Source organism: Parasteatoda tepidariorum, chromosome 11 (assembly GCF_982258835.1).
Source record: "Parasteatoda tepidariorum strain Cologne lab strain chromosome 11, Ptep-v5.0, whole genome shotgun sequence".
Lineage (NCBI taxonomy): Eukaryota > Metazoa > Arthropoda > Arachnida > Araneae > Theridiidae > Parasteatoda > Parasteatoda tepidariorum.
The window spans coordinates 82,515,482-82,537,164 of record NC_141765.1 but is presented as its reverse complement, the minus strand read 5'-3'; the positions used below and the strand labels follow the sequence as shown (position 1 = coordinate 82,537,164).

General features: G+C 31.7%; 1 protein-coding gene and 1 pseudogene across 3 annotated transcripts in view; both read right to left on the bottom strand.

Annotated features, from left to right (window-relative positions):
• The window catches only part of Msh6 (DNA mismatch repair protein Msh6), a 202,780-nt gene that overhangs the window by 88,736 nt on the left and 92,361 nt on the right, over window positions 1-21,683 (bottom strand). The window lies entirely within an intron of this gene.
• On the bottom strand, window positions 17,666-19,890 carry LOC147801858 (uncharacterized; annotated as a pseudogene).

The window sequence follows — 21,683 nt, the reverse complement described above, 5'->3', positions numbered from 1 at the left end:
ATAATAAGTAAAAAATAACAAACAACAGTTTATTAAAAATAATAATAAATAAAAAAAAATTTAAAAAAAAAAAAAAAAAAAATTATGAAATGTTAATTAAAAAACCGGAAAAAAAGGATATAATCTTTTCTTCAGCCCACACGATTATATCCGCAAAACAGTGCTTTCTGATATTGTATCAATAAAGCCAAAGCTAAATAAATTAATACAATAGTGTGAGGAGCACTCAAAATTTTTTTTTAAAAAATAACAACAAATGAAATAGATCACAAAAAGTACAAATAAGTAAAAATAACATGAAAAAACAGATAATAAAATAAAATAAAAAGAAAAAACATTAAAAAGGGGAGACTATAAAGCGAACAGCAAAATCAGTTCAACTTACATGGACGAATATTTTTCAAGAATGATTTAAAAATGTTTTCGCAGAAAGATTGCCAGATTACAAAATATGAAAACAAAAGCGCAAATCGAGTGTAACAAGAGGGTTTTAAAGTGTCGTTCTTACTGCACTGTTGAAGTGATTTGTTATTCTGAGTTTTGATTTGTTAGTTACCAAGGATGGGCCCGAAATGGATGTGCGCAAGGTAATATTATACTGGATAATTTTAAAAATTGATCATAAATAGTTTTAGAAGATAGATGTTTATTTAAGAAAAAGTATAAAATAGAAACATAAATTGCCTGTTTTGCAGATAATTTTAGCCGCGGATTTGCACGAAATGGATTAGTACATAGAAAAATTATTTAAATTATCAAAGAAAAAATTCTTTCAATAGATGATTTTGACACGGATTTGCCCGAAATGGATTTGCACATGGAAAAATTAACAAAGAAAAAACCTAAGTAGATAATTTTAGCCACGGATTTGCACATGGAAAATTGTATAAATTAATAAAGAAATTTTTAGAAAACAATTTTATCCACGGATTTGCCCGTAATGGATTTGCACATGGAAAAACTGTATATATATATATATATATATACACAGACACAAAAATTTGACGAAAAAAGTGCGATTTTTAAACTTGTAAGCCGCGTGATTATAAATCCCGATGATTAATTTTAAAATTGTATGAATATGAATCCCGATATGAGACTTTTAAATCACGTGATTATGAAACTATTTCGAATTTTAAAAAATCCGAAAATACGAATCACGATGCATAATTTTTAAATCGCGTGAATACAAAATTACGAAAATCGACGTTTAGTATTACAACTGCAATAGCGAATCACGACATTGGATTTTAAGCTCGCGTGAATGCGAATCGCTACATAGGGTTTTAAAAGCGCGTAAATACAAAACGCGATATTGGATTTTTAAATCTCGTAAATAAGAATCGCAATGTACGATATTTAAATCGGCTGAATAAGAATCGCAACGTTCAACTTTCAAATCCGGTAAATACGAAAATCGATGCTTGATTATAAAATCGCGATTTTAAAAATGCATAAATACAAAACGCGATATTGGATTTTTAAATCTCGTAAATAAGAATCATAATGCACGATGTTTAAATAGCGTAAATAAGAATCGCAATGCGCAACTTTTAAATCAGGTAAATACGAAAATCGATTATTGATATTAAAATCGAGTGAATAACAATCGAGATATTTGCAGAGTCTGGACTTGGGATTTCTAAAAGGCTCGTTTGCATCGTTTTTGTTTAGACCTAATAAATAGAAATTTTCAAGATTAATTGAATGAGCAAATAAATATTTTCACCGCAAATCCACGTCTATGTATTTTTTTTGTTTGCTTTTTCGACAGACAACAAGGTCACAAGGTCTAAATTGCGAAAATACGAGTTATCCGGCGGATGAATAAAAATACGGAAAATCTTATTTTCTGTGTGTAAAAGCGGAGAAAATAGCTAAAGTAAGTAAAAATACAGAAGGACATACTTTGAATTGAATACATTTGAATTTTCTGTTTATCTTTGAAAATCGTAAATTATTTTATTCATAATTATTTTATTTTTTTCAAAAACTGAATATTCAAAAAAAAAAAAAAAAAAAAGCGGGATATTTATTAAAAAAAAACGAAACTTTTAGAGAATCGGAGTTTTTGATAAAAAAAGGCTGAAATTCGAGAGGCAAAAACGAAAAATCTCATCCCTGTATAAAGGTCAACCAGTTTTATCCCAAGGAAATGATTTTTAGAGAAACTTCAGAGATTTTTAGAGAATGAGGACTTCAATACTTTCGTTCAGCAGAAAATTAAATTCCTCATAAAATATTTTAACTTGTTCCAAAAAAAATTTCCGTGGAAATTAGCTGGAAAAATCTGACTAAAAGCGGAAATCCGCGAATCTGTGGAAGAATCACATCCCTGTCGCAAGAAAACACAAAGCAAATTACTGCGGCAGCGATAAAGGCCGAAGTTGGCAATTGTCGCAAACATAGCTTAATAAAGGGGAAAAAATTTCTCCCCTTTTATATCCAGTAACTGTTTGTGTTGGAGACGGACTAGGGAGAGTAACGGAGGATCACGAGTGCTTTCCCCTTCCACGGTACGCTAGAAAAACAATTATTTAAAAACAATTCTGTAAGAAAATAATTTTGCAGAACCATTATTGCTTCTGCAGAAATTTTCTGTTTCTGTCGAAATTATTTTTTTGCAAAACAGTTTCTGTTTCTGCAGAATCTTTTTTGTGAACTTTTGTTTTTGCCAAACCAAAAAATTTTATTTCCCAAATAAGAAAATCTTTCTGCAAGAACTCAGTCCCTTTCTGCGACAATGTCGCTGTGTCGCCGTGTTTCTGCCACGGGGACAGCAGCCATCAATTCTAGTTTAGGAAGAGACAATTGTTTTAATGGAGAAATGCGACCTTTAGCTATCACTAACTGGGATGATCTAGATGTTGAACTGGCCGATATCAAATAAATTGTAGCTCCATAAGCACTTTTGCTTCCATCACAAAAGCAGTGTAATTCATCACGAGATGGATCCAAAACTCTATTTAGCCACCAAGGAACCACAATTTGTTCTAAAAAATGAAGTTGCTTGTACTATTCTTGCCAATTTTTATCGATTTCAGGAGGTAGAGTATCGTCCGAATCAATTTTCAATAGCCAAAGTTTTTGGAACATGATTTTGATCATGAATGAGGACAGCTATCCGAAAGGATCGAAAATTCTTGAAGTAGCTTGCAATAAAGTTCGTTTTGTACGAGGGTCAGAAATTATAAAATTAAAAATGTCTCCAGTTTTAAAATTAAAACAGTCATTCGATAAGTCCCACTTCGATCCAAGAACTTTTACTTCTTCGGTTCCATTAGCTCGAACTTCTGAGCCATATATTTTTCTTGAGTTGGATTTCCACTTCACGAGATTCATGGAGGCTTGCTTCTTGCTGTACTTGCGATGCTTCCTCTACAGAATTCGTTGAATACACAAGATCATCAACATACATGCAAGAATTTAACAGCTTAGTTGTCATGGGATATATGTTTAGAAATTTCTTCAAGTGATGACGTATAGTTGCTGCTAGTAAAAAGGGGCTTGATGTTGCTCCAAACATCACACGAGTCATTCTGTAAATTTCAAATTTTGTATAGGTCAACTTAAGCGTCTTCTGAAATCCATAAAAATCTTAAGGTATCATGATCTTCTGGTGGAATTGAAATTTGTAAAAAAGCCTTTTGAATGTCGGCAATTGCAGCAATTTCACCTTTACGAAAATTCAATAAAACTATCAGTAAATCAAGAACTAAGTTAGGTCCTTGCAATAAACAATCATTCAAAGAATGATGACCTTTTTCTCTAGATAAGCATCATAGACTAAATGCAGTTTTGCTGTGGAAAGAATGATCTTCTCTAATTACAGTCCAATGAGGAACATAATAAGTTTTCTTTGAGTTAAAAGCATTCTTTTCTGTTTTTTTTTCTATTATTCCTTCCTCCAGTTGTTCATTTATTACGCTTTTATACTGTTCAAAAAAGTATGGATTAGACCGAAAATCTCTTGATAAATTTTTTTATTCGGTTTTCAGCATTATGAAAATTATCATGTAAATCAACTACATACCCTCCAACAGCTACGGATTTTCCGTAGTTTCTACGGAAATTGGAGGTAAACTACGGAGCTACGGGTGAATAGTAAAATACTAAGGATTAAACGAAAGCGCCTGTCCGATCCATCCGCTGTTGTCGTCTTTCAAGCGTGGTGACGCCACTGATTGCGTATCGCCGAAAATGACGTCATGAGTTGTTAGCCTTGGTCAGGAGAAACCACGTGATTATGAAGGGTTACAGATTGGCGGCGCCATTGTAATCAGCCTGAATGCATCTGTTCTTTGAAAAACTGCATTAGTTTTTTGCTTTACACCGTGTGAAGTGAAGGGACTTCAATAAAAATTTTTGAAAACAACTTTGAATTTTGCTGCTCCGGTGTTAAAAGAATTATACGTTTTTGTTTGAAATTTTAGATTATTTTTTATCCAGCTTTTATCGCGTTAGTTTTTAAGTTGTGTATTTTATCAAGTATTATTAAATTTTATTGTGATGGATCCTTATTTGAAAAGATCTAATCAGGATCGGGAGGTTTCTAATGACGATGGATTACGAAAGAAGAGGAAGAATAATCAAAAGTTTAGAGAGGAATATACTAAAAAGTTTCCTTGTTTAGTATCGGGAAAAGAAGGCTTTGTAATTTGGAATTCTCTATTGTCCACGGTGGACTGGATGATTGTCTCCGACACGTGACCGGTCCTAAACATTGTGCTACTGCAAAAGCACAGGTGCATCAGCAACCTTTTAACAATTTTTATTCTTCAAAATTAGAAGAAAATGGTGTGATTAAAGCTGAAGTATTGTTCATACGGTTTTTAATTGAGCACAATATTTCACTATCTGCTTCCGATCATTCTGGCACCTTATTTAAAAAAATGTTCCCAGATTCCGACATCGCAAAAAAGTATGGGTGTGGACATACCAAGACCCAGGCAATAACTGTTTCCACTGCTGAGGGGATAAAAGAGAGTACTCTAAGTAAGTTCAGAACATCATTATTTTCTCTTTCAACTGACGGAAGCAATGACATATTAGATAAAAAGCTATATCCTTTCATTTTTAATTATTATGATGAAGAAGAACAGGGTTCCCACTCTATAATGAGATTGAAATTCAGGGACTTTCCAGGACTTTTCAAGGACCTCAACAAAATTTTCAAGGACCTTAATCTAAGACCAATTTTAAAAATTATTCTCTTCTATTTTACTAGAAGCAACAATGCTTGTTGTGGCAATAATTAATTTCAAATATAATACCTAAATGCTTTGCCTATATAGAGAGAAGAGAGTATATGTATTATGGACTAAAATTTATATTTTTTTAAAAACAACCCTACTGGTTTTACATATTAATTCACAAAATCATTTTCAGCACAATCTATAACTAATAGTAATGAGGTGTTAATGGTGAAATCCTTTAATCCTGTGTATTTCCATGTGAAGGCTGCATGAAAGACAGGAGCTAAATCTTAGTTATTCCATATTCCATGACTATTCCATAACCCCTTCCTCTCCTTTATTAAACATCGTTTCTGAAATTATTCATCCCTAATTTACACAACCTTCTCTAAATGTTATGCAGCAACAATTCTTTCTGAAAATAAAAATTAGAAGGAACATATCCCATTTTCACCATGTTTAAAAGCATTATTCGTTATGTGTAATCCACAACTGCCAATGAATATGACCTGGTGGGAATATTTCTCTTTTAATTCACACTGAAGCTTCTAATAGAATTTCCAATTGACATAGGGTCCATCCATGGATAATTGAAGTATTTTAGAGAGCTTTTAACCATCATCCATGCATTTGTAAAAAGAGGACAAAATATTTTCTGCAGTTCCATGACCCATAAATTGGGAGGTAAGATACGTCTCATCAAAGAGTACGGTGTAGCAATCAACATTCTTCAGCTCATTTATAAGAATCCCTTTGAAGTATAGTGCCAATCCAAAGGAGCCCAAATAGGCTCACTTTGTGGCACTACAAAAAAATTGTCTCGCTATACAGCTATCAGCAAACATTTTGGAGAACAATTTACTAATCCCTTCACAGGAGTTACATGAATAATTACTAGTGATGCACTTCAGACTCCAGAGAATTTCAGCATCAAGCACATTCCTTTTGGCCAGATAAGAAGACAATGTTACCTCGGCCACTAAAGTTTCTGTTTGGGGCACACGATGTTGAAGGAGTATTTACACCAGATGAATTAGATGTTGATGTCTTTGGAAAAAGAGAACTCAGGGCATGAGACTGCTTTTTTGTTTTACCTTTCTTTCATGTGTGATTTCAGAGCAGATTCTTCCATTTTTGCGATATCGATCTCCTTCATGCATAATCGGCACTTGGCTCTGAACTTCTTTTCGGGCGTCGATAAAATCCATTCATTTTAAGCTTGATTATCCATCCATTGGGGATTAAAATAGCACTTTCCAGGCATAACTAGTCTAAACTACATAACACAAATACGAAGCCGTGCCTTTGCGAATACGCTTTACAATTAAGTTTTGAAATGACGCAAACGTAAGGACAAGTGCGGATGGTAAAACGGCAAATTTATTGAAAACTACAAGGTACATATTGTTATGAAATTCGAGAGCATTCCAGTTTCGATAAGAAAAAAGAAGATCTAAGCATATGCGACAGAAGATGAAGTGGAGTCTCACCCCGAACGCATTGATTGTCTGCTGTGCTCCGCGCGCTTGGCAGACACCAAGACGCTAGGCAGGGTTAGAAACGGCGGCGTTAAAAACCATGTGAGAGAGCTCGGGAATAAAACAGAAAGAACGAGAAAGATCCGCGGGTGTTTTATAAAAAGGGCCGTCGGCAGTATTGGACAAATTCAAGGACGTATCAAGTTTTTCAAGCACTTTCAAGGACCTAAATTTAGCAAAAAAAAATTCAAGGACTCTCAAGGACCGTGGGAACCCTGAAGAAGGACAAATCGTATCATCACTGGTTTCTTTATCTGAATCAACTAACAACACTGGTGAGGAAATTTTTCAACTTCTTGATGGAGAGTTTAAAAAATATCTACTGAAGTGGGAGAATTGCATAGCATTCAGTTCTGATAATGCTAACACAATGGCTGGATGTAATAAAGGTGTTTTGAGCTATATAAAACAGAAGCAACCAAATATAAAATTCATTGGATGCCCTTGTCATTTGGTTCATCTAGCAGCTCAAAAAGCTACAGCATCATTGCCCGTTGATGTGGAGAATTTGGTGATAAAAGTTTTTTACTACCTTGAAAAGAGTAGTAAAAGAAAGCATGAATTTAAAAACTGTCAGATAGAATGTGATGTGAAACTTTACAAGATTTTAAAACATGTTTCAACTCGGTGGTTAAGTTTAGAAAATTCTCTAAAGAGACTAGTTGAGCAGTGGAACCCATTGCTAATTTTTTTTTCACAGTCCGATGTTAAAGAGAATGCTAGCTCAGAAAAAATAAAATAGTTCCTGAAATCAAACAAAACAAAGACATATTGTGTTTTTGTTACATCGATATTGCCTGTATTCACCAAGGTAAATGTTGCCCAGCAAAAAGAGCAACCTTCTATCCATACTTTGTATGATGATTTAATGAGCTTATACTATGAACTTCTTGTACGATTTGTTTCGCCTTCTACCATAAGCAAATCCAAGTCTTCTCTGTTACAAGTGAAATTTCAGAAACCTAAATATCAAAAACCTGATGAGTCTCTTATAATAAGATCAAGTGCTAGATCTATTTTGAGTGATCTAACGCCAGAAGATATAACTGAGTTCTTTTTGGCAGTGTGAAAGTTTTTTGTCATTGCATGTGAATATATTCTCAAAAAGTTTCCTTTAGAGGACGATTTTCTTAAGCATGCTTCTGTGGCAAACATTTTGAAGAGGCAGAATGCAAATTTTGCAACTCTTCAGTATTTTTATGATTTGTTTAATTGTGGCATTGACATTGATCAACTCGAGTTAGAATTTGCCTTTTATCAGGCACACAATTTTCCTTCTGAAATTTTAAATCATACCAGAGTAGATGAGGCATGGCATAAAATTAGCCAGTTAAAGGATAACAATGGAATAAAGAGATATGTGGCTTTGCCAAAAATAATGCTTTCAATTCTGTCGATTCCCCATAGTAATGCTGGATCTGAGAGAATTTTTAGCATGATTTGTAAAAATCAAACTGATAGTCGCTCGGGTCCAAAACATTAGAATCGATTCTAATCACTAAATTAAGCATGGGAGTTTGTTACAATGCAAAATTTACTGAGGATGAGTTAAAAAGAGCAAAAAATGCTTGTTATTCATCACTGAAAAAGCATAGGGCGGTTTAGATGCTGTGTTTCTGCAATTAAGGGTATTTTTAATTAAAATCAGATTTGCTTATAGATTAGATTTCTTAATTAATGCTTTTACACCCTTAATTATAATAGATAATTCAAAGATTTGAAACAATTTAGCTATTGGTTAATGTCTATACAAATTCATTCCTCTTAAAGAATAAATTTTAATGTGTAAGCTTTAGATGATATAAGTTTTTAAATATTGTTTTCTAATTCTGAAAGTTTTATTAGGAAGAAACTCATTTATATAATCTATTTTTCTTTCAATAAATTGGTATTAAATGGTTTTCTTGATTTAATTGCTTTAAAATTTGGTGTAAAAAATATTTAATAGGAAACATCTTAGAATCTGACCTTCCTAAATAAAATAAGTAAATTTTTTTTTGGTAACAATTGAATGAATGTAGAGAAAAAGTTCCGGAGAGTTCACTTTTTGCATTTTACTGAGATGTTATATTATTTTTCTTTGAAATTTGTATAAATGTACAATAAAACTTTAACTTTCATTTGCAATTTAATAATTTTATATCCTTAGAAAAGTGCACCTTTCTGTATGTGAATTAAAATTATACTATCTAAATAACATGATTTTTTAAAAGTCTATGGCATCTTAATTTTTTTTAAAATTTCTCAATGTGAAATAACATTTTATGCTTGTTTCAAAATCTATTTTCTTATATATTTATCAACTGCTTTTTGAAATTATAAGTCAATATAATTAAGTATCAATATGAGCATAGCAAATATTGCGGGATGCCGTAAATGTGTGTTGCGCGAGTGCTACTGATGGCTAGGTGGGCAAAGTTGGAGGGTATGCAACTATATCATTCTTCCATGGAAGGTTTACTTCATAACAGCCATCTCTTATGCAAATAGATTGTTCAAATAAAGAAAGTGCTTTATATCTTCTTTTCCATCCAAGACCGGTGCAATTCCTAACGATTATATTTGCCAGAAAGATTTAATATTATTAAATAGCTCTTCATCTAAACATAAATTTGAACTAACAGTCATTGATCATAAATCAGAACCCATAAAGAAACCCTGAATACACCATCCTAATCTAGTCTCTACAGCAACTAATGCTTCATTTATTCGTTCGATTTTTCCATTAAACATCACTTCCTAAAGCACTGAAATTTAATTTGCGTTATACAGTTGGTGATCAGTTGGCACATCATCTGAAAGTTTAATTCCAAAGAATGCAAAGTTTTAGTTAAGTCATCGCCAGACATTTTAATTTCAGCAGCAGTAATCACGGGATACTCAATAGCTTCAACAATAACAAACTTATCAGGATTAATTAGATCAACAAGTTTCAATTTCACTTTCCTTCTATGACTATTTACATTCTTACAAAATCTAAATGTATGAATATTAAGATCAATTTCTCCTGTAACAGACAAATTTAACTTTTTTGATAACTTTTCACTTATAAAAGACGTTTGACTACCTCTGTCAAGCAAACATCTAACTAAACATTCAGCCTCGTTCACAGCAACAGCGGTAACAGTTAGTAAAATTACATTTGAATTCTGTTTCACAGAGTTTTGTACAACATAAGATTCATTATTTTTATTTACCAGCATTTCTTTATCATTATTCAAAACGAGACTTTCGTTTTCAAGCTGTTTAATACAAACAGAATAATGAAGCTAGTGTTTACAGTGAGAACAAGCAAGATTTCTTTTCATGCAATCTGAAGATATAGATAAATGTCCTTTTTGAAAGCAACTGAAACATCTACAACTTTTCATTAAAATTTGTCTTTTCTTATAAGCATTAACTTCATTACATTTCAAATTCAATGTTGATAAAGCAAAGACCTTTGACCTTTGGCACTTAACAATTCAACATTCCAAGTAGAATCCTTCGCTCTTCGTCAGTTAAAATCCAAAATTATATCTTCAGGAATCAGTTTCATCAATATTGGACAGAGTAGATTTCATAGGTTCCAGACATCACGTTTAAAGACTTTAAACTTCGTATTTCAACTTCAATGTTATCGTAATATTTCCTCAGCGCATCAACATCGCTAGAAACCTTTACTGCAGTTAAATTTAACAGTTTGTTCATGTGAGCATTAATAATTAAGTCACTTCTTCCATAGCGGACTTGTAAAATATCAATGGTTGCAAGATAATTAGAATCACATTCACGATCCATTCACAGCTCTTGTAGCAGCTCCGCCAAAATATGACTTTAAATACGCAAACTTATCGACAGTTTTCAAAGTCTTATTTTCGTGAATAGTCAATTTAAATTGTTCCCAGAAGTTATTCCATAATTTAACATCACTGTAGAATTCGATATTAATGTTCGGTAATTTTACGGGAACATTTTGAAATTCTTCAGAAATAATTTCGGTTGAAATACTTTCGTTATCGTTCTTACGTTTTTCCTTATCCAACTTAGCATTCGACGAAGATAAAATTCTTGACATTTTCGTTTTAAAAACAATAATCTTATCAGAATATTCTTCCGATTGTTCGTATTCCTTTTCAATTTCCTCAGCATCAATCAAATCTTCAATTTTGAAATCTAGTTCCTTCAATAAAGATTCCTTTTCAATAAGTTTAGCCAGTAATTCATCTAAAGTTTCAATGTTCGGAATTTCATTTCATTTTCGATTTCGCCGAACAATCTAGTCGTCGATGCTCTGACCGCACCTCTTTTCTGCTTCCGTTTTGCAAGTTCAGTAGACATTTTCGAATTAAGAACAAATTAATCAAATAAAGAAAAAAGAAATAATTTCAATATAAAGTTCAAAATCAAATTCAAATGAAACCCTTTTCAGAAAACAATATTTTCAATAATCTTCTTGGGTCTTGCGGCACCATGTAAAAAAAGTGTCAGAGAGGTTAGGATTCATATTCTTTAAAAACAGCATAACAAAAAGTAAACATTAAAATAGCCAAAACAAAAGAGTAGGCAACGCCATCTATTAATACAAAACATAAATTTTCTACATAGTTAAAACAAACAAAAAAATTTTGAAAAGAGTTTAATTATATAACTATATCAATAACTAACAAATGCCCACCTTAAATTTTTGCTTAAATATAAACATGCATTGGGAAGAGAGAAAACACCACTTTCCATGCCTAAAATTTTCTCTAAACCAAGACAGCACTAAATCAAACAAAGATCTGTGTAAAGTAGGAGTGCACAACCTGCAGCCCGCCAACTCTTGGTGTGCACTCCTGTCAGCAACCTAAACAAAATCAAAAAAAAGAAAGAAAATTGTGCATTTAAGTTTTGGACGCACATAATCTCAATCAATGTAGTCTTCTGATTGCTTTTTTTCAATTGTTAACGCTATGAATTTAAGCTTAGTTTTGAAAAAAACATATTTTTAATACAATATTATTACAATACACGAATTTTGAATTTTAGTTGTCACTTTTGATGCTCTTCATTTGTGCCAATTTAATCATAAATTCAATAACTTTTTGGTAGTTATTGTTACCCACTTTCACATAGTTTCTGAAATCGTGATTTTTCTTTTTAAATATATTTTACGTCTTGAAATTGGATTGGGGCATTTAAATTAGCTTGTTTTTGACGTGATTTATTTGCACAAACTTTATTACAAATCTAACTAACTATTGCTATGCATTTCCACAGGGTTTTCAAAATTTTGACATTTTTAGCACAATATTACTACGAATTGCTAATTTAAATAACCACTTTTTTGATGTGGTTTATTTGTGTCGATTTTTTTCACAAATCAAGTAATTTTTCAAATTGGAAATTATTGTTACACATTTTTACAAGGTTTTGAAAGTCCCAATATTTCTTATACGCTATTGCGACACTTTAATTACGAAGGTTGAATTTAAATACAGTAGGGAACCGATTATCCGGAACGGTCGGGACCATCGCTATTTCGGATAGCTGATTTTTCCGGCTTTCTGAATCGCTACAAAAAGCGGTTTTTTTATTGTTAAACCCAACTAAAAAAAATTAAAAATTTGGAATAATCTTAAAAATAAGAAAAAACGATTAAGTATTACACTAATGATTATTTCCAAAATGATGGTAAGGTAAACATCTTTAAAAAAAGAAAGAAAAATCGTAAAATCTTATGGAATTTTTTTTTTTTTTTTTAAATGGCGAGAAAATGTATCGAAATTCGTTTCGGTTTTTCGGATAACGGGTTCTGTACTGTACCTCACTTGGTGACGAACTTTATTTACGCAGATTTCATCATAAATAAAAGCGATTTCGATAGTTATTACTACACTTTTCCCCGCTATTTAAAAAATCCTGATATTTTTAATACTATAGCTTTGTGGCATGTGAGTTTTGAATGGTGCATTAAAATAATCACTTTTCATGCGTTCCATGTGTGCCAATTTTAACAAAAACATAAGACTTTTTTTCTTTTTTGCAGCTACTGCTGTATTCTTAATCGTGATTTTTAATATCCTGATATTTTAACACAATACTCCAAATTATGAAATTCGATTCTGTTATAGTTATTTTTTGTTACTTAAAAAAAGTAATTACGTACTAAGCAATATCGATACATCCCTAGAGAAAATAAATAATGTTAAACACAGGTTTCTTTTGCAGAAAAATAATTCAATACACGTGTATATTTTGCTAGTCCTATTAACATAAACAAGTTTAACAACACATACCCAACCTATTCTTTTTCGTAGTCACATGATTTAAAAGTCATATATCGCGATTCGTATTTGCGTGGTTTAAATTTCCAACATTTTGATTCTTTTCGCAATTTAAAAAGCGCATTTAACGATTCGCTAAAAACCACATTTCATATTAACATTAATGAGATTTAAAAATAATTCATCTCAATATGTATTCACGAGATCTAAAATCACATATCGCAATTCGAAAATTCATATGCTGTCACTTTTCTTGCAATTCAAAAATCATAACTAGGGATTCGTATTCACACAATTTATAAACTACATGTTGCGATTCATATTCATGCAATTTAAAAATCATACATTGCGAGTCTTCTTACAATTTTAAAATCGCACATCTCAATTCATATTCACATTATTTAAAAAACCACGCATTGCGTTTTTTATCCACACAATTTAAAACTCACACATAACAATTCATATACAAGTGATTTAAAAATCGCACAACACTATTTGTATTCACGGGATTTAAAAATCAGGAAAGGAATAACCCATCTGAGACAAATTCCCAAAACTGATTAAGTTATCTGCCCTAAGTTTAATACTGCCCACAACAGCTTCTGTTGAAAGACTGTTTTCCAGAATAAATTGGGTATGTTTAAGATTGCGTAGCAGTCTTTACACAAAATCATTAAATTGTCATGTAATGGTCCGAAAAAGCTATCAAATGATCAAGTAGATAAAATTATAACAATGTTCGAAAATTTTGCAAATTGCAGGATAACCATTAAGAAGTTTTTTAAAGAATTTTCTACCAACATGGACCATTTTACATTATATGCTGGGAAATGATTTGTATATCATTAAATTTTAACAGTAAAAAAGTATAATCAAGGTAAGTATCGTAAAGTAATGTAAATTTTAATTGATTGCTAATATATTTGTGTATTAATGGTAAATAGTTTCACGTTAAAAACTATTGGTCATAAAGATACTATATAGATACTGTTAATAAGCATCTAAATAGTTTTTTATTATTAAGGAAAATCAGTTCCTGGGCTCTGGGGTGCAGGAGCAGATGTTCCGGTCAGGTGGTCAGCCGAACGCGGAACCCCCAGTGTTTAGTTCCCAAGCATGCTTGGTACTCATTTATCGGCCCACTGAAGGGATGAAAGGCTGAGTCAGCCTTGCCCGGCCCGAGGATCGAACCAGCGACTTGTGGCACGACAGCGCGAAGCGCTACCGCTCAGCCACCAGGCGTCATTATATTAAATAAATGCTTTATTTAAAATAAATGCTTTAAAGTTGGAGTATATCCCCTTCTCAATGTTGAATCTTATTTTCTGCTGAAAGGGTTTTGTTTTAATTTTAATCATTTTTAACCCTACAAACTTCCCTTAAATTAAAATATTTAACTTGTATTTATTTTATTAACTAGATAGAATATTTTTTTTGAATTCATTTCTATGAACAACAAAAGTTTTTAATATTAAAATTTATGTTTAAATGAACTTGCGTATTATGTAGTAAGATAAAGAAAAAAAAACACAAATTTTCCCATTGCTTTTATTTATTTAAATTCATCTGAATTTTTTTCTGATAAATTGATTCTGATTCTGTTTTTTTTTACCCAAGTTATCAGTTTTGCATTTTCTAATTTTAAGCATTTAAAAGTATTTAATTTTATACAAACCTATTACAAGGTTAACTGATAAAAAGAATTAAATGTCAAGAACAATGATGTTTGATGTTTATATAACAATTACTACCTATAATAGCTGTCAACATGTCTGTCTAAATACTAGCGCACGTGGCCCTTCACCCAAAAAGGTTGTGCACCCCTACTAAAGGTTAGGTTTTAAGAGAGCATGAAATTTTCTCCACTGCCATGAGATGAAAAAAGAGAAAATGAGGCATATGATAATGTTGAAAGGCCAAGAATATAAAAAGGAGAAATTCTTAGGATTATCTTTTATGGTCTATTGATTTGTGCTGCTTTAAATTAAACACATTAACAAACAACCACAAATATGATGTAAAAAAAATGAAACTAGAACAGGAATAATGAGTAAATTTAAAACAAATGTAGAATATTTTTTTGAGTCTTGCATTTTCAGTTTTTTTTATCAACTTTCATTTTGTTTAAAAGGCGATCGCACAGCTTTAATGCTTTTGCTGAAAATTTGGTAGTATCCGGTTGGTAACCTCGTCACCCTTTGGTAGTGACACTATTGATAAAATAAGAAGTGCTAGCGATTAACTACTACTTACACTTAAGTGCGCGATTTAACTGGGAGAAATAAAGAAGTAAATTCAAAAGTTGTATCTTGTTCTTTTGCAGTTTTAAATAATATTACATTAAATATTGTAAACCGCTACATTCAGGTGTCTGGAATTATTAACGAAAATGACGGACTCTGAACCATTGGCAACAAAAGATGAAATAAGAAGCGCTAGCGATTAACTACTACTTACACTTAAGTGCGCGATTTAACTGGGAGAAATAAAGAAGTAAATTCAAAAGTTGTATCTTGCTCTTTTGCAGTTTTAAATAATATTACATTAAATATTGTAAACCGCTACATTCTGGTGACCTGGAATTATTAACGAAATTGACGGACTCTGAAGCATCGACAACAGAAGATGAAATAGCTCGGGTAAGCGTTAAAATACCTCCCTTTTGGGTACTTCCGGAAAATCCGGAAGAGTTGGCAGTTATGTAATGCTATAGTAAATGAAATAGTTTAGTATAGCTGAAATATCATGGTTAAATATCCCATAGATTACGCTTTGAACGGTCACCATTATTAAAAAGGCAAAAATAAGAAACAAAATTCTCTGTATTTTCACAGTTTGTAAAGAAAAAAAAAAAAAAAAAAAAATTCCCTGCATTTTCCCTGTTATTTTAAGTGATTTTTAATTTCCCTATATTTTCCAGGTTTTCCCTGTGGAGTGGCAACCCTGTAAAATAGCTCAAAATGAATTCTGATGAGTAGATTACAAATCACTTTGAAGCAATATTCGATATGTCATTCCTTAATCGCTTTCATTTGAATCACAATTTTATATGAATTTCCTATTTTGTATGAATTCCGATCCATAAATCAAGAATCAGTTTTGCGTGAATCATGATGTATATTCATAATCCATGAAATCTGGGGAACTAAATTGTATCTATAAGCAGTAAAAACTAAATGTAAAAATCTGACTATGAATAATAAAAAACTAATGACCCTTTTTATAAAAATTGAAAGAACAAATAGGATAACAATATTAACCTAACATAATAATGAAGTTAACACAAAGAACATGTTTCTAAATCGATGAAATACTGTACGTCATTCGAAAACTATGACTATAAAAACTAAAATTGGCTTGAAATTTCAGCTTTCTAAACATCAGAGATAACCAATTAACAGGTGTGAAGAATCTGGAGAGCAAAATTATGCATCATTTTCAACCCCTTCTCACTTCAAGCATGGAAAATTGCATGTATTAGAATTTCGATAATTTTCGCTTGAATTTATTATTATTATTATTTTTTTTACTGCTTTATTGTAAGAAAGATTAGTACTATTTTAATTCCAAAAAAATCAAGTACTTTTCAAGTACCCTATGGCAGAATTCAAGAACTTTTCAGGGCCCTGATTTTTTTTTAACTTTCAAGAGCCGTGGGAACCCTGGATAACTAACAGTTGCAGAATTAGCCCATCACAATTAAGACTTGCTACAATTTGTGCTCATGGCAATTATTTTTCATTGTACATTTTAATGTATACACTTTTTTGAGAGTTTGCTCTAGTATAGTGGATCTAAACTGTGTACAATTTTTAGTAGCAAAACTGGAAATCCTTTCACATGTAACATTACTGCGAGGAAGAATGGAGATACCCAACATCACCTTTAATAACATTCCAAATTCATTATTTCCTGCAGTGTCCTTCAATTGACTTATTAATGCTTTATAAATTTTTTATGTGAGAATTTTTTGAGGCGCTTTCTCTTATTGTAAAGAGCAAAATTATTTATGCAGGACATCAACACTAGAAATGTTGCAAGAGTTGGATAAAAGGAATATAGGAAAAAATTGATAAAATCTTCCCCCATGAAAATGAGGCCTGATCAATTGTTTCAATTGACCCACCCACCTTGAGTATTAATCCTAATATTATCTCTAAATGGAAATTTTTTATCACATAGTCACAAACATTAACAAAACATAATCAAACAATCTCTAAAAAATTTTCTTTTCAGATATATTTTCAAAATGCTGGAAGCACTCTCCCCTACCACTAAATCACTATCTCCATTATTACTCTTTTGATTTTCAACTGTACTGTAATCAACACTAAGAAGATTGGAAGACTTCATTACAGCAGGCTTAAGAAATCTTGAAAAAGTTTTTTTTAGCAAATCTATTAAAATTTTTATTAATAAATGAATGTGAGGGATGCTTGATTGGAATGTTGCATTGGAAACCTCAAAAAACAATCATTACTTGGTGCATTCTCAGCAACAAGAGAAAGGCAATTTAAAAGTGGAATATTGTTGCTTATATTTAAGTCTCTTAAAATCAAATTGGCAATATTTATATCATTTGAGTGTCCAAAATTCAGCATAGACATAAACAGGGTTCATACTCTTTCTAAGAAAGTAAATTTCAGGAGTTTCTAAGGAGTTTTTCAGGAGTACAATACAATAAATTCAGGAGGTGCGAGGGAAAATTATATACTTTGTATAATTTTAATATAGCTATTTATAAAATTAAATTTACAACATTACAAAAAAAAACCACAAAATAGTAAATTAATAAAAAAAGGATCTTAAAATATTATTTATTTTAAACACTTTTTAAAGACATATATGTCTTATTCAGTTCTTCACATATTTTAAGCTTAGATATTTTTTCTTTAGCATGACGCCTTAAGGCATTTGCTTTTGAAATTAATGAGAGATCACATTTTTTTCTGCCTGATCAGAATAATCATCAGAAGTTTTATTAAGTTCTTGTATATCATCCTCCAAATGTTTCTTTTTTCACCCTTAGCTTTATTATTTGTAATTACTTTCTCTTTTTCCAAATGTGCAAGATATCTTTGAAGTGCAACTGTAGCTGAAACAATGAGTTCTTTTGAAATAATGACTTTTTCAAGTCCACCAACAAATCGTAGATGGTCATCAATTATTCTTTTAGCCACAATTGTTTGGTTTGCCAGATTTTCAACCGATTGACCGAAAACCCTCTCTCACCAGTTGCCTGGCCATGAGAAAGCAGAAGTAGAAGTTTAATTACGTTCCACAAATTGGGATATTGTGAACTTGACAAGAACTCACAGTATAACCCATCTAGTCGATCTACGCTGGGATCAAAATTATCGCCAATGCAGTGCCTAAATTTTGTCCTAGTATCCATGCTGTTAAAATCTTCAACTAATTTAACATATTCCTTCAGAATGCTATCACAATCTTCTTCTTTTACTCTACCTGCACTGGTCAAATGAAATAATATTTTTCAAAGCTTGCTTAAATTTGCTTCTTTATTAACATGCATTGTACAAGGATCAATGCTCGATACATTTCGCACTAAAGAGAAATTCAGTGGTCACTTTTCAATTAGCTTTTTTGACAACTTCAATAAAAATTGCCTGCAATTCAAATAAAATTCCATTGTTTTCTCTTCATCCTTCAAAATTTTCGTCTTTATCAACTCTTTTCTGGCAACAAAGCCAACATCAATTTTGGTTGCCTCTTTACAAATTTCTTTATCTTCGAGATTTATACTTAACACATTGTATTAAGTATAAATCTATTATGATGCTGGAAGCTTTTCTTCTTTTATAAATCTGTTCAGCACATCTTTTAATAGCAAGTAGAGATCACCATTTAAAAATGGTAACGCGGGTTTATCAGTTTGATACAATTTTAAGAAAGATTCAACATCTTTCACAACAGGTAAAATGAAATTACATTTGGCAATAAATAGTTCATCTTTAACCACGTTCTGTAAGATTGTATACGATTTAATGTTTGGCCGAGAAAACTTTTTGTTTTCCATCTCCTTCAAATAAGTTTTAACATCAGGCAAAATTTCTAAAAGTCGAACTAAAACTTCTCCACCCACCTGTGCTTCCAAAATTTTGAAGGGAACTTTACAAATTCAGGATTTACAGATTCAAAATCTTCTCTTCGAGCAGGAGAGTCTTTAAAAAATTGGTAAACAGATGATGCTCTACTTTTGGAAAAGCAATAGAGCAACCACCCTTAAAGGTATTATGCACTATGTGCAGTCCACATGAACTTACATTCAAGAAACTCACATTCTTCATTTTTTCCATCATTATGTCTAGCACTTTTAGGTTGACATTCGGGCCATCCATAGATAATAGCAGTAAACTTTTAGTATTTATGCAAAGCATTTCTCAGTTATTTTTTCAAATAAAAGTTCAGATGTGGCATGGCCTAGAAAGTCTGAAGAATAGTAGCGCATATTTATGTGGTTACCATTCCAAAATCTTACATGACAATACAGTTTTTGAATTGATTAACATCATTTAGACTTTCATCAAAAAGCAGTACATAATTGGTTTCCTCTTTCACTCTTGACTTAAGTAGAGACAAAAAATATGGCGCTATACTAAAAACTGAGAGGTAGGCAGTTTTTTTCTCACCACAACTGAAATTGCTTGCTATCTCGCTATCAGAAAACATAGCTTTAAAAAGAAAATTTGCATTTTTGCAAGATTTGTAGGAATAATGTGAGCTTAACACCTTAAAAGTTCATAAAATTTCAGCCTTTGTAGTGAGGCTATTCAAATGAATTGCTCGATTCAAATTATAAACCGGCACAGTAACAACACTTAGCAGGCAATCTTTATACAGTTCATTTGCTAGCCAGGGACAAAAGAGATGGGAAGACGGAAGGGATGATTAATTATTTTCTCCGTATAAGAATCGTTTTTTATTTTTGTAAAAAATTTTTCAGGAGATAAAACTTAATTTTCAGGAGTTAAAACACCAATTTCAGGAGTTATAAGGGCCCTTAGAAAAAAAAAGCTAATTTCAGGAGTTTTTCAGGAATTTCAGGAGGAGTATGAACCCTGCATAAAAGTGCTATCAACTGTCATACTTTTCTCATTATAGTCAGGGCTGGATTACCCATTAGGCCAGACTAGGCCATGGCCTTGGGCCTCCTTAAAATGGATTTTTTTAAAATAAATTTTAAGAAATTAAGAAAAACAATGATTTTTCAAATTTTTTCAAAATGTTATGATTATTTTTTAGTTCTAATTTAATAAAATAAAGTAAAATTTGATCTAAGGGCCCCAAAAATTTGAATGGCCTAGGGCCCTGCGTACACTTAATCTGGCCCTGATTATAGTATATGACAACAAGGGGATATAATTTTGCACCAGATTTGCTGATATTGAAAACAGATATTTTTTAAATTTCTATCACAGATTCTTTTTTAATTGTTGCTATTTTCCTTAAAATAGCTGTTGTTTAAAATCTACAGTGGCACTCACGTACTTAAGGACTGTGTTTTCAAAATAAATGCATCATTATATTGGATGAATATTACGTTTTGATCAAGATATCTATAATGACGAATTCTACCTTAGTTGAACTTCAATCCTCAAATAATTCATTCGTGTTCATAAATGTTTCATAAAAGTTTATTTAAAAAATATAGTATTTTGTTAAGTTTCTTATACTTAAGGACAGTTTGTCTAATCATGAGTTATTAAATGATTACAATCAATTTATCGATCAATGCAAGTGTAATTTACTACATTACCTATGTTTGATGCTTTAAAACATTATATTAATATATTTTTTTTAGTACAAATTTCAACATTATAATAAGTAAAGGAAAAAATGTTAGCAAAGAACAGAGATGTCAAATAGATACTCTGAGAAAAGAAGGTTTAAGCTTTAGAGAAATTGGTAGGCGGTTAAAATTATCAAAAACAGCAGTTTTCCAAGCATTGAAATATATTCAAGTGACCAAAAGTAATGAAAAAGCATCCCGAAAATCACGTCCTCGCAAAACTACCTAATGAGAAGATCGAATTATTCATCGAATTTCTAAAGCTGACGTCTCGAAGTTCAACAAAATAGGCTCAGATGGCAAAAGTTATGTGAGGCGTCGAGTCGGTGAAGAATTTAATGTAAGGTGTACAAAATTAACTGTAAAAGGTGGAGGCGGCTTGGTGATGGTGTGGGGTGCCATAACACGTTCACAATGTGGTCCAATTCACAAAATCGAAGGCATCATGGATCAGCATGCGTATGTGGACGTTATCAAGACTGTTTTTCTGCCTTTTTACAGGAAACTTCGCTCAAGAAAACCAATCATGCAAGCCAATAATGATCCAAAACACACGAGCAAAACTGTGAAGGCCTTCTTGTCAAGCAAGAAAATTGAGGTTTTGCAGTGGCCCTCCCAATCACCAGATCTCAACCCGATCGAGATGCTGTGGATAAATTTGTGAAACAGCAATACCAAAAAATTTTGGTGATTTATGAAAATGTGTCCAAGAAGGCTGGCCAGCTATACCTCCTGAGCGATGCCAAAGATTAGTAGATTTGATGCCCCGTAGATTTGAAGCAGTAATTGCCGCAAAAGGCTTACACACTAAATACTAGCTCCAAATCTTTATTTTTTTAAAAAATTTTTTACATTGTTATTAATTTTATTAACGATAAAGAAATATTTATTT